Source organism: Anomalospiza imberbis, chromosome 1, assembly GCF_031753505.1.
Source record: "Anomalospiza imberbis isolate Cuckoo-Finch-1a 21T00152 chromosome 1, ASM3175350v1, whole genome shotgun sequence".
Taxonomy (NCBI): Eukaryota; Metazoa; Chordata; class Aves; order Passeriformes; family Viduidae; genus Anomalospiza; species Anomalospiza imberbis.
Window position 1 is genome coordinate 89,490,227 of NC_089681.1, and position 14,394 is coordinate 89,504,620.

Genomic DNA, 14,394 nt, shown 5'->3' on the forward strand with positions numbered 1-14,394 from the left:
AATGTCCTGCAAATGCTGCTTGTTTGCAGAAAGCAAGTATTTAGAGTGTTGTTGTTTTTTTTTTTTTTTTTTTTTTTTTTTTTTTTTTTTTTTTTTTTTTAAACAGGGTTTGTTTTGTTAGGAAACCACTCCCTTCTGCTGCTGCATTTAGACTCATTGCTAATTGTCTTTTGGTCGAAGACATTTTCCATGAATTGCTACATTCCCTCACACTGTTACAACTTCACACTGATTATGCTATGGTAGCAGCATTTCTGCCTGCTGCCTTTGGGAGGAGTGGCTAAGAGAAGGATATGGTGTACATGGGAAATTGTGGCGTTTACAGGAACAGATGTTTGTAGCTGCTGAGACATGGCAGAGGCTGTTCCTCCCAGACTAAGATCGGTGGTATAAGGAGGGCAACTTGTTACTGTGGTGGTTTATTCACTGCTCTGCTGTGTGCTACTGCTGAGGATTTTTCATAAGAAGTCCTGGTGTGTGGTGTGTTAGGCTTATATTTTTCATCCTAGTCACACAATGTAGTGGGAAGCCAACCCCAAACTCTGGTGCCAGAGAGACTGTGGGAGGGGGTGATCTTCAAAGAACACTGCTAGCTCACTGAGCTCCTAGAGGTGCCCACTGAGCCCAACTTCCAAGCTTGTCTTTCTCCTATAGCCTGGGGACAGCATAAGCTTCTCCTTAGCCCAGCTCTGTCCTCTGCAGAAAAATCCCCTGGAGCAGCTGTATAAAAGACCACCGGTGACTGAAGCTCAAGCGCTGAGCAGGGGAAGTGGATGTAGCAGGGTTGTTCAGCACAGCTAATCCATTTAAACTATGGAGCTCATCTGCTGATCTGCAGGGGTGGTAGTGCTCTTAGGTGTGATAGCTAAAGAGGCTTTGGCTGGTGCTACAGTTTCAGGGCAATCAAAACCTGCAGCTTGGGCTGAGGATCTGGTTACACCAAGTTGGCCCTGACCCAACCAAACGTGGTTAAAAGTGAGAGGTTGTGAGAGATACACTACTTAAGCCTTGTCCTAGCTCAGGAGCTGATCAGTGTGTTCAAGTACTTTTCCAGTCTTAGCTGCTTTGATCAAAGGTAGGGCTTGCTTGGTCTGTGAACGGGGATGAGCTTTGCCAGTAAAAACCTTCTTTTACTGGGATAATTGCATCCATAGGGCTGGTAGTTAACATTTCTGCTTTAATTGTGTCACTGCACATAAGCAATCAGATCTTTTACAAGTAAAACCCCTTTAATTTCTAATGCAGTAAGCATGGTTGGGTCTCACCCACACTGTGGCTGTTGGTCGTGGTGCAGGAGGAACAGCTGGTGTTGTAACAGGATCTCTGACTACATTAATCTGTTGTCCAGCCTGTGACATTGTGAGGGTTTCCACCTCAGTTCAGGTCCATCCAATAGGCCAGTGCTGGCTGAAGGCAAGCCCAGTATGGCGTTTTCTGCCGTGTGACAGTGAGCAGGAGTGGCTGCAGCCCACAGGAGCAGGCAGTGGGCACTGCTCCTGCCCTGCAACCTTTATTTGTTTAGTCCTACCCTTTTTTACTGTTGAAGGGAAGAGAGAGGGAGTATGAGGAGCACTGTGTGGTATACTGCCAAGTCCTCTACTGTCCTCTTTGTAGTACTAGAAGACATCCAGATAAGCTAAAATTTGCCAGTCTTTTGTGAAAAAGGCTTCTAATGATCCTTTTATCAGATTATTAGTAAATTATTGTAGACCAAATATAGATCAAATAATTTTCTGCGGCTAATCCTCGCTTACCATAGGAAAATAGAAACAGCAGTGCTGCAATCCTGTTGATTCTGGTCCACCACAGGCAATGCAGCTAGGAACCACTCTCATAGCACCCATGTACCACTCATACCACTGGGTACAGAAACCTGCTCCCTGCTTTCCCTCAGCGGTAGAAAGATGCAGAAATAAAGACAGAACTCACTCTGAATTTCAGAAAAGGCTGAAACTGGTCTGTTGGCATAGAAAGAGAACCAGGAAACAGGAACACCTGTGTTGCATAGCTTTGGGCAGGTCAATTATCCCATCTCCAGTGAAATTCTCTTTTGCATAAGGTATGAATAACAATACTCAATTTACCTTGCAGGGGTGTTACAAAGCGTGCAGTTAATTTTTTCACAGTGTTTGTGGCATGTAAAACCCTAAATGAGTGCAAAGTATTATTGTGATTTAATTTTATTGAGGGTTAAATATTGGTGACGTGCCCAGCTGAGCACTTGCTGGCAGTGAGCGAGGCAAGTGACCACCAGCAAGCATGTTTGGCAGCAAGCAGTGGACAAAAAAGGAAAATGGCACTAACTTATTCCAGTCATACCTTTTTTTTGACTCTCTTACCACTGCACGTTTCCCATTAAGCAGATGGAGATGACCAAAATATCAAATTGGAACTCTGTGGTTTAACAGACTTACATTTTACTGTTTAAAAGGCAAATAAAGGTTAACGAAATGAAGATTTGTCTTGTAGGAGAGTGAGGGAGTGGAAGTGCCTCCAAACATGCGCTGAATGGTCTTTAAATAATATTTTTCAGAAACAGAAATCAGAATACCTGATTTAGGTAGGTGGCAGATTTTTCACTGGGTTGGTAGCATGCCAAGACTGCTTCTCCACGTTTCATGCTAGTGCTTTTGAGGGGTTTGCACTTGATTAAAAACATGGATGAAAATCACTTGGACAAGGTTGGTGCCGCATGGCACCAGCACGAGCCAGGGGATGAGCAGGGGTTGTGTGCAGGCATGTGTCTTGGGGGGTGCTCCCAAGTTTGAAACATGAGTCAGTGCCAGACTACAACGTGTGTCTCTGTTAGAGCTGCTGAGTGCAAGAGAGGGACAGACAGCATGTGTGATTTCTCTGCCTTGCTATCATCTCATGGGAAATGGGGGCTTCCTAGTGGTGGGGTTACTCTCAAGTGCCAGCGCTCCAGCGGGTTGAATGTTGCACCTCAGCGTTTTGTTACTGCCTGTGCACTTTCGTTCATTTTTCTTACTGTTTTTTGTGTTCTTGGTTGTTCTAATTACCACTGGTAGACAAGAGCACAATTGAGTAACAATCTTCTGGTAATCGTGGCTAACTTCTGCCCTCAGAAAATTGCACTCCAAGCATGGTGGAGACAGGTATTCCTGCCAGAGATGAAGGATTTGACCCACACTTTTTCTGTATTTGTTAATTCAATGTCTTTGCTCTGTGAGTGTCCTGAGAGACAGGTCCAGAGGTCAGCAAAGCAGAAGAGGATCTTTACAGGGTCTTCTTTAAAGCTTTGAGTCAAAGTCCTCATTGTACCCTTATTCTTGTTGCAGTTGAAAACATTGCTTGGCCCTGGATTTTCTCAGGGTTTTTTCCCCTTTCTTCCCCAGCTCCAAAAGCTGCCATGGTCACTTACCCAAAACAGTGATAGCATCAGCTCCACAGTTAACTTCTCATTTAGTGGTGTTTCTGAAAATAACAATTGCTGCAAGAAAACAAATGGTAGACATGCAGCATAAGCTGCACATAATTTTATTTTATTACCTTATTTGACAAAAATTTGCAGTATGAAATTTAGGGGCAAATCTCAAATCCTGTAAAATTCATGGCACAATGCCAGTTTATTTGAAAGAACCTTACATTTGTCCCTAAATCTTACAAGTCCTTAACTACAATTTGCTTTCTCACATGCCACTCACCTTTAAGATGATAGTCCATTTTGGCATTATTAATTATCATTATTGTTGTTGCTGTTATTATTCAGGAAATCTGTATGGGAGGAACGCTGAAATCTAGTTTAAAAATAGCATTTTCATGTCCTCCTACTCACTGTACTTCGTGCATAGAATGCCTTTTATAAATGCAGACTTGCTGCTTGGCTAGATAAAAGAAACTGTCACTTGATTTCCATAACAAAGTCATTCCCAGGAGATTTTCATTGTTTTAGCAATAAAATTTTTCTAAAAGGCCTTTTATTTTGCTTTAGAAAGATAACAAAAATGAACTTCTGAGTGGTTATTCCACAAAACAATTAGACGAAAGCAATCTTGATTTGAGGTAAGGAGATTTGTATGTGTATGAATTCCCTTTCATGTAAGATGAGAATAAATTCCCAACTGAAAATCAAGTTAGAAATAACACCCCCCTCAAAAAAACCTTACCCAAAACACTTCCCCCCCACCCCCCTTGCTCACAGACACGACACATATCTTTATCGGGACCCTCTTGCATAAATTTGATCATATCCTGGAGTTCAGCCCTATTTCAAAAGGCACTTGCATAACTTCTGATTCAGATACTTGCCTGAATTAGAGGCAGTCAAGGATAATCATTGCCAATTATTACAGTGCATTAATTTTATTACCAGGTATGTGGTATTTGTGGGGAGGAATGGTCTGTGCACGCTGTATTAAGGCTGAAAACTCCCTGAAGCAGGGACGGTGGTTTAGCTGTGGGTGCACACACTGTGGAGCACAGTGCAGGCACAGTTCCTCCTTGCTCACATGCACCATGCTGCCCTGGCCTCTCTCACCACTTCTCCAGAATTTCTCACTCCTTTTCTCAGCTACTCTGTGTCTCATGCCAGCATGACGTTCTTTTTCTCTGAATGCTGAACATGCTAAAGCTTGTCAGAATTACGACATCAGAAAATATGTAGAAAGCATATCCAGTAAGTGAGAGGTCCTACTGCTTATATTGAGTTGTTTTTTTTTTTTCTTTTTTTAGGGGGATGGGGTCTGTCTCTCGTTTGGACCTATTTTGAGCCATGCTTGCATTTTCCTGAGTGTGAATCAATGCAATTACCACTTCAGGTACCGTAGACAACTTACTACTGTAGGCAGATAGACGCCATAAGAAGCAAAAGGGAATAGGAGAAAAATCATTTTATTTGTAGTCAGGAAAGCCTTTATAGATTCGGCATCGTACTTAAAATTCCATTGTATTAAAGAAATGCAACAATTTCAGAAATTATTATTTATAGGAGGATTTGTGAATTCATGATGTGATATTCTGACTCACCCGACAGCAAACATGTTTGCGCTCCGGCTGGTATGACTCACACTGACATTTGTCTTGAGCGTGGCAATTGTTTTAGACCTCTGCTTGCTGCAGGATGAATGAAACGGCTGAGCTCCCCTCTTGCAGATTTACTACGTGCAGCCACCCTGGTAAATTGCAGGCTCAGCTGTGGAGTATTTCCTGTCTCTCTCTCACACACACACACACACACACACACACGTGCACAAACATACACGTGTGCAGCCCCCCCAGGAATGCTTTACTGTTAAATACTACATTCATAGAAAGGAAATGCATAATTACGACGCTGCCTTTTGCACCACATAAAGCAGCCCACATCAAAAGATGTTTGTCATTAATGTTTCAACAGGTAATCTCTGGAATTACTGCCAAGCCGTGTTCCTGTTACTTAGCACTTGGTGTTGAAATTGTTGAAATCTTTGTTGTAAGCCAGCATAGTCATCTTAATCCTGCAAAAAAAGTCAATAGTGCCTTTGTTTTCCAGCTCCGTATCATGTTGCATCAGCACAGAAGACGTGGCAGCACTGGAAGTGGGGAGAAGGTTAAGTGTGCGTTTTGAGCTGGCCTCGTAAGGAAGCCAAGCTCACGTGGTAGCATTGTTTGTGTCTGCGCCATGTGTGTCCCTCCAGCCTGGCAGCTGGTGTAAGTCGGGTCCTCCTCAGCCCTGCATGCTGCACAGGTACAGGAGACAGGGAAGCTGCTCCCTGAAAACTCTGTGTAAGTAGCAGATGAGTAGCTCTGGGCACCTGTGGCTGAACCCAGTGAGGCAAAGGCCATGGCCCAAATTCAAATCTTACCGGCACCAGGGTGTTGGTAGTATGGGCATCTCGTGGAATCACTGCTGTCACTAGAGATCAAGCCTCTTTTCTGGTTTTCTGGGTTGTAGCATTAACAATCTTCTTCAGGAAGTTTTGTCTCTGGCTACTTAAAATAACTGCAGTTAAACAGAATCTCAGCCATTGCTTTTGGCACTGTTACTGTTTGCAACTCACATCATTTGGATTCTCCTTTCAACACCATCTTGGCAGGAGAACTGTGGCCATCGTATGAAAGGTGTCTGTACATGTCATGAAGGCCCTTGAGCTTGCTCTCATCTATAGCAAGTTAATAGGGTGCTGCAGTTCTTCAAATATGCAGGAGGCTCATTGTCTCCAGTCAGGGCTGAGCTGCATTTTTTGCATAATAGCTTCCATAAAAGAAAAAGAGAAATATTTATGTCATGTAACAGAAGCATCCAGAGTGGTTATTTTTATTGCTTATATCTGTTCAACATTACTGGCTCTCTGCCTGAATTATTATGGACCGTTTGCATTCTTTTCTCAATCTCTTCTGCTCAGAAGACCTGTAGAAATGACTGTGTTACAAGCATGCAGGCAACAGAGTTGTTTTTACTTTAAACGTCTGTATGAGAATGAAGGAAGTTGGCATCCTAAGTGAAATGTAGATCTGTGTTGAAATTTTCCCCACCCCCTCCCATGGCCACCAATATTCCTGCTTTGATAGACATAAAAAAGTGGCAGATAGAGGGTGCTGATGTGAATTAGGTGATGGATTTTTATTAAGAAGTACATCATTGACATCTGATAGGAGATATTTGTGAGGTATTTTTTTTCTTGTGGTTCTGCACTGTCTGCACTGTTCTTGCTTAGACAAAACAACCTGAACAAGCTCCTCTTAGTTTTCACCTGGTGGCATTGTGTGTTGCACCCACAGCCCACCTCTTGACTTGCTATTTTAATACCATATGCTGCACTCTCTTTCTGGGGGAAAAACAGGTGGATCTTGGAAACTGAGCCCACTAAGTGAAGCACAAGGCTAAGCACAGTCTAACCTCATACTTTTTTGGAAAAACTAGGTGTTAGTGAAGTACAAATAAGGAGTATGGTTGTGATTGATGTTATTTGTGTAAAAGTGATGTCTCTGAGATCCTAGTTAGATTTGTGTTTGTATTGTTATTAGGCATCATGTAAATGGAGAGTGTGAATTTGAGCTGTTCTGCATTTTTTCCCAAGTGCAACTGCAGTGATGAACCTTCATCTGTTTTCCAATCACTTGTTCAGAGGTGTTGAGGTTAGGGAATGGGTAACAAGAGCAGTGGAGACAGCTCTGAGGGCAAAGTTACTTCCATGGTTTCCAGATGAAGAGGTTTGGAAGGGCAGATGAGTGCAGTAAGTATGGCCAAAAGCTCTCAGTCTTTTTGCATAGGCTGATGCTAAAATGAGGGGTGGTTTACCTGAGACTTAAGTCGTGAAAAATACCTCCTGTGGGTGAAGCAATGATGAATGATGGTCTTTAGATTAATTCTTGGGACACCGATTTCTAGATGACTCGCAGCTAACGTTAGTTGTGCACAATCAGTGGCCATCTTCAATAGTGGCTCCTGCACTGGAGCTGCAGCCTTGTCCTTTCAGCCTCACATGCTGCTCCTGTCTCTGTGCTGTTCACAGGTAGATGTTCCTGTCCTGCATTTTCCTTTTGAGTATGCTTGGAGATCCTTTTCACACAGGAAAGATGTGCTGGGCTGGGATGTTCTATGTTCACAGGGCTGGAGAAGGCAACATAAATGTTCTTCCCTCTGCTACAAATTGTGGGGCAGGATGGATTGCTTCCTTGTCTGAGCACCATGATCTGCATCCTGTTTTTCTGGTTTAGGACCTGCAGGATATGCAAAGTGCTAACAACTTGATTTACTGTTCCCATGCACCCAGATACAGTTATTCACCCTGCACAAAGGGGGTGTAACGTCTTGTGAAGTTGGGCATTTCACTGTGGACCACATGCAAAGCCATGGGAGATATTTGTTTACATGACAAAGCCTTGGAGGATCAACCTTCAGATGAGGAATGGATGCTAAACAGAAATCATAGTGATGCCTTCCTGTTCTATGCAAACAAAACCTCTATTGCCCTAAGGTGATATTGCTTCACCATAGTATTAAAGTAGGCATAATTGGCATTTAAGTAATTTTTACACTAGCAGAACATCAGCAGCAGCTTTTACACACTGGACAAAATGTTAGAAGACTTTCAGATGGGCAAAGTTTGGCATGGCTGATGTAGAGAAGCTTTCTTACTTGCAATCTAAAAGATAGTAAATTCTTGGTTGTTTTGTGGTTTTGGGGTTTTTGTTTGTTTGTTTGTTTTTTGGTTGGTTTTTTTTTTTTTGGGTTTTTTTAAATTTCCATTAGAATCTTTTCTCATTGTGTAAAGTCAGCTAAACCTGTTGAAAATAATTTAGAAGTTTTTTCCTGACATGATAGATGATACACATATTAGGTAATTGAAATCATGCATGCTCCAGGAAGATAAAACCTTGCCTTTCCCATTTGCGGTGAGGCAGGATTCAACCTGCCTAAAACTATTTCATGTAGAGGGAGAATAAAGCAGGAAATGAATTATGGTTTTATTTGAGTTGAAGGATTAGTTGAGGGATAATAGCGAACAACGAAACAACTTGGGCACAAGGCTGCTGTCTCTTAAACAGTTTTAATAGCTTATGCTGATTTGTGAATTAGGGAAACCAAATTATGTCATGCAAGCGAGCAAGGGATGACAGTTAAAAGCCTGCAGGAAAGGACTAGTAAAACGGTATTCTCTCACTGCCTGATCTTCAAAGCAAAATGGGAGAGCATGACCTTTTCTTGGAATAAATACAGGATATTGCCTGTAGCCAACTTCTGGTTTTCAGGTTTTGCCAATTTGCAGTTGCTTGCTTGTACTACAGTCCTTATTTGCTGATTGCCCTGGGGTCCAATTTTAGTCTCAAAATACTCCTGAGAAGTACTTCCATGTTCTTTGAATTGAGATCTGTTCATGTCTCAATTACACTTCTACTCTGTCAGCACAGTGTCCTTTTTAGCTCTCTAAGACAGGGCTATGCTGTGATATTTGAGTAACCATAATGCTGTGGGACCATGAAAAACAGCTTCCTTGGTAACGCTTCCCATTTATAGCAGAGATGTGATCGGTAACCGTGTACATGATAATGATTTGTTGATCATGTTGAAACTTCAGTCACAAAGTCTGGTTAGGACCTAATTGCACTGCGAACCAGCTTTGTCTGCTGGTCCCTCCAAGTTATGGCTGCTTTACATGTTCCATGAAGAGCACGTCATCAGAGCCCATCAGATCTGAATAGCAAAAAGATTGTCCCAGTTAGGGACTGAATGCTCTGCTCTTCAAGTGAGAGTTGTGCTTCAAGAAGCAGCATCTCTCCATGCATCCTGAATTTTGTGCTATGCTATCTTTAAATCTTAAGCATAAAAGTGCCTGGGAACATTTATAAGCAGACATGACTTGGCCCTCACAGAGTGAAGTGCCTGTGGGTAAGGTCAAGTGAGCAAGTTGTAGCAAATTAAACTAGTTTGTGAATTTATAGTACATAATCTGCTCCATAACAACTGGCTGTGTGCATGGTACAAAGGCACCCTGGTAAACACAAGGTCTCTTGCCCCTTTTTTTGCCTGAGGTGTAAGCTACCTTGCTTCATGTCATCTTTCCTGTGAAATGTGAGTGCATGGAGAAAGCATCTGCCCCAGAGTACCACCGCTGCGCTGTGTTGTACAGGTGCTGCTTGTGGCCTGTTCCTGTGTCCCTGCGCTGGGGTCTGCAAGACATGTTCCAGGCTGACAGCAAGGTCACTGCACGGCCAGCAAGCAGCCTCGCTCCTTATTCAGTGATCAAAGCCCTGGTTTGGGCAGTTGGAGCCTTGCTAACTTGAACAGAATCAAAATTCTAAACCCAATTGTTGAAGTTAGTGGAAGGACTTAGTCACTGAGTGTGGTGGGTGTCAGCCCAGGGTCACACACAGCTGACTCTTCAGGGAGGCTCACAGGAGTCTATCCAAGCAGGAGTTTGCAAGGAGTAAACTTCTCTGCTCTTACTAAAAATAATTGGAAGCCATCTATTTTTGTTGGAAAAGTTAAATATTTTCTCATAGTCATTTGGACTCTATTTGAAGATTCCCCCGAATGCTAAATGACAAGAGATAAGGATTAAAAATTGCAATTTTGAGGGTTGCCAAATTATTGGGGAAAAAAAACCCATAAATAATTAGCAAATGCTGAAATCTTTCATTTTAACACTTAGAAGCAAAATGGTTTGAGTATTTCGAGCTGAGATGGAGGTTTTTAAATTGTGAGAGTCTCATTATTGAAAGAAAAAAATAAATGGCTTGAAAATAAATTGGTTTGATTTTAAGCAAGGTTTCAAGTTTTTGTTTTTGTTTTGTTTTTGTTTTTGTTTTGTTTTTTTTCTTTTTTAAGGTCTGTGTTATTTTTCTCTCTTTGGTCTGCTTTCTAAAGTTAAAAATCTTGTGAGACCATGTCTGATGGTGTGTCTCTGTCAGATAAGCAGCGGAGTCCCACTTCAGTAGAAGAGAGAAGTTGCTGACCAAAGTCTTGGAAGTATAGCAGGGCCTGGGTATCTGAAGGCTCTTGAGGTAGAAGTGCCTCTGTCACAAAGGAGTTGTAGTTCCGAAGAAACTGCTGTGTCTTAAACTGGGAAGATTTTTGTAACAGGTATCTTGCATTGCTACAGTTCATCAGGTGAAGGACAAAGACACATGTACCTTGAGACTAGTGGTCACCAGCATCACCATTGCCAGGTGCCTGCCCAAGTCCCAGCCAGCTGGATGCAGGATTACAGATGCTGCTCCATGAGGGTTGAGCCTGAGACAGTAAATCCAGGAGTAATCTTACACCAAAACTGGATCAGCTGGGCAGATACTGCTTTGGACTTTGGAAGGTTTTGTTGATGTTGCTTTGTATGTTCAACTAAACCAGTCATAGGTGTAAACATCTTTTGAATAGCAACATATTTTATCACTGCATTGTCTTCCCTCTGCTGTTCATCCATGAACTGCACTTGTCCATCTGTCTGACTTGTTTCCTGCCTTCACATAATGTGAGATTCATCTGCATTCATATGTAGCCATCTAATATGAGCTCAGTGTCTAGACTCACTTTATGGAGACAACCAGACCTTTCTAGAGAGTGAATCACTCTGTCCTAAACCAGATGCTTGATAGGTCAAATGAATAATTTTCTGGATTGCCTTGTTTCCTCCCACAAGTGAAGAGAGTTTGCACAGTCTGCTAAGGTGTAGAGTTTGGTCCTGCACATCTTTTGGATTCGAGGACATGGATTCTACCATAAGGGATAACACATATTATTCTACCATAACAGGATCCATGTGCACAAATCTGAAGTGACATGTGAAATATTTACGGAGGTAGGAAATGTTGGTGGCACAAAGTGACACTAAGAATTTGGGAAGCACGAGGAGACCATGGGAACATGGCTCAAGGAAAAAAATGTTCAATGTGGGGCCTGTGGGAATATACACTTCATTTTAAGTATTCTGTGTGGGGTTCACATAAAAATGAAACCCAGCAATTTCCTCCTATCCCAATAAAAAGGCTGAGGACAGTCTGATACTTTGTGTAGTAGGTAAAAAAAAAATAAAATTAAGAGTTGGTCCACAGTTAAATTTTGTCCAAAAAATGAATGAAAGAACCACACAATATTAAAAATCTCAAGTATGAAAAATACTTCCTACTGAGGAACAGCAAGAGCGTGTGTGTATGTATTTTTGGATTCAGTACTCCTCTATTATAATATTGCAGATAACCATGGAAATAGATAGGTGTTTGCATTCTTCTAGAGGAGTTCATTGAGAACAAAAATCTTCTTGTGTGGATCTCTCTGCACATTGTGGACTTTGTTTGCAGATGCACTTATAAACAGCAATTCCAAGTAGTTTTTTGTTTCTCTTGTTACAGCAACAGAAGTATCCAATAATTATTTTAATTATGTATCTGCTTCAGCAATTCTGAACTGGGTTTTAATTTTGTGTAATAATAACTACAGAGCAAATGACTCTTCCTATCTTAGATCAGCGCTTGCCATACACTCACTCTGTTCTGGAATCTCCATCTTGGGAGCTCATTAAAAATGCATTTGCTTCAAGGAGATGTAGGAGTCAATTATTCTTTTGTTAAGCAGATCTATGGATTTTCCTATTTTTGTTCCTTGCTTTCCTTTCTTACTTGGTTTTGCTTTTGTTTTACAGCTCTACCTTACTTTATTTGAAAGAGGAAAGCCAGTGAGGACCTGTGATCAATCCAGCAGCTTCTGAAAAATCTTCATGCTAAAGGATAATCCAGAATTCCCTGAAGAAGAACAAAGTGAATGTTGTGAGTTCCTAGCAGTGATGACAAATACTTCCAATTGTGTCTTTTGGGAGATAGTATCTGCCCTGTACTGTTTGGTCTCTTCCCCATGGTGCACTGAGCACCAAAGAGTTGAATTTCTCTCCCTCTTAATTTTTTTTTCTTTTAATGGGTTTAAGGGAAGACTAGTGTTGTCTAAGGAAAGATGGTGGGCTTCTTTTCCTTGGACTGCTGCAGTTATTTGTCATACTGCTATTGCTTTTTAGTTAAATATATGAGCCTGCATTGGAAGGCCATGTGACTGTGTAACCTAACAAGAATGAAAAATACTATGGATAACAGTTCATGAATCTACAGGTCAGATTCTGGAGTTTTATGCTTGCTTGCACAATGGTTGAAATGATTCGACTACCTTCAAAGTAGAGGAATGCAAATGTAGTTATTTCTGTAGTTATTTCTGGTATTCCGAACTCCTGTTGGTCAGTTTGTTATATTAGTTTGAGTATTTCCAGTACAAATGCTCCTCTTAGAGGTTTGTGTTCATGGGAACTGGAGTAGCACACCTTTCCAAGGGAAACACAGTCACTCAACTGAGACCTTGATTCAGCTGTGGTATTAATAAAAGAAAATACATCCCATGAGGGATGGCTAAAGAGAAAGCATTAATATTTTTATGTTCATTCTTTTTTCTTATGAAGCTCACTGCTTTTCTGGGTTGAAATGGGCAAACATGCAGATCAAATGTAAACATTCTTACAAAAAGATGAAAACAAGAGTTCTCTGCCTGCCAGGTTTTAGAATAATCCTTTTTTTTTTTTTTTCCTTAAGAAAGAAGCATGGGAATTTCCAAGTGAGGCAAGTTAGTATTTAATTCTTATGCCTAGAGTATGCAGTGGTCCTTCAAGATGTTAGCAGTGATAAAACAAGCTGCAGATTCTTCCAGTTCAACCACACTAGTTTGTGCACTTTCCATTAATGTAGTAAATATAAATATATTTTCTGGCATGCCTTCTAGCTCCCTCCTTTGGTCCGCTTTTCCCTTTGGGTTCAGGCTTCAGGAAGCAGATTGAGACAGTCTCAGTGGTGCTTTTTTCCCAAGAACCAGCTGCAAAATAAATATTAGAGGAGACAATGAAAATTTTTTGTCATCTCTTGCCATTCCCACCTGCTTTGATCTACAGTGAAATAGTTAACAAAGCCAACATTTGGAATTTTTACTTACTCTAATTACCACTAAGCTGCCAAGTTAGTAGCTCATTAAGATGAATAAGGGGCCTCTGAGATGTGGAGCTTCTCACTGTCCATGTACCCAAGCAGGCGTGGCCATATCAGCTTATTCCCACACTTCGAAAGGCTTCTTTAAAACCATGAGAACTTACTTTGCATGCTGGCATCCTAGAACAGGAGAGGACAGCCTTAAATAATAATAATAATAATAATAATAATAATAATAATAATAATAATAATAAAAACATCCCAGCATTCAAAGCTGTTGGGATAATAGGGGATGTTTGTTTGATATATTGCAATCACCTTCACTGGTTGCAACAGCAGCACCACCTCATGTGAAGAAGAGCATCCCCTGGGTCCTGCAAGGTGTGTGGTGTGCCAGATCTGCCAGATAAACTGAAAGAGGCAATCATCAGCCATTGCAGGGGATGGAATATCTGTTGAAGATGCCTTCAGTGTGATCATTACGTTCTGCCCTCTCCTCGACAGTTTAAAATCAGCCCACTTAAAGCACAGTGTGATGTTCTGCTACTGTGGTGCCAAAACCCTGATTATACTCAGGAAGCCTGGATTAGTGCAGAAAAAGCAGCACTCTTCTCACTAGGTACGGATGGGAAAAAGTGTTCTTGAGAACTGCTTTTACCCTGGCATCCAGGACTGGTTCCTTTTGAGGAATCATTTGTAGGTGATGGAGAGCTTTTTAGCAGTTCCTTGAGACTGTATTTCATCACCTGGCTTCTGCTTGGAGGACACTGCTGCAAGAAGGAGGCAGTCAGCTAGGCTTCTCCTCTCCTCTTTCCTTTAACCTCTTAGGGAGACAAGAATACCAGAGGTGAGGAGGTACAGTGTTTCTCCTGAAAGGAAATACTGGCATACAGTGATTTTATTGAAAAATATTGCTCTCTCTTCCCTGTTTGCAGGGTGTCGTCGTGTTAAGATGTGAGGAAAATGATCAAACCTTTCCCACTGCAAGTGGTAGCTGTTCTT

At 41.6% G+C, this 14,394-nt stretch overlaps 1 protein-coding gene and 1 long non-coding RNA gene across 34 annotated transcripts in view; one reads left to right on the top strand and one right to left on the bottom strand.

The window, feature by feature from the left end:
- The window catches only part of ATXN1 (ataxin 1), a 312,015-nt gene that overhangs the window by 207,743 nt on the left and 89,878 nt on the right, over positions 1–14,394 (top strand). For 32 of the 33 annotated variants that reach the window (XM_068190009.1, XM_068196177.1, XM_068187792.1 and 29 more), the window contains one exon: positions 12,078–12,201. The gene's annotated coding sequence lies outside the window, so the exon portion shown is untranslated. Of the gene's footprint in view, positions 1–7,718; positions 7,920–12,077; positions 12,202–14,394 lie in introns of those variants that run through there. The other variant, XM_068212072.1, reaches the window with a different exon arrangement.
- LOC137469521 (uncharacterized) lies at positions 49–5,921 on the bottom strand. Its single transcript, XR_010996572.1, has 2 exons — positions 4,987–5,921; positions 49–3,451 (listed from the first exon to the last, which is right to left on the bottom strand). It is a non-coding gene; the product is annotated as an uncharacterized lncRNA (long non-coding RNA).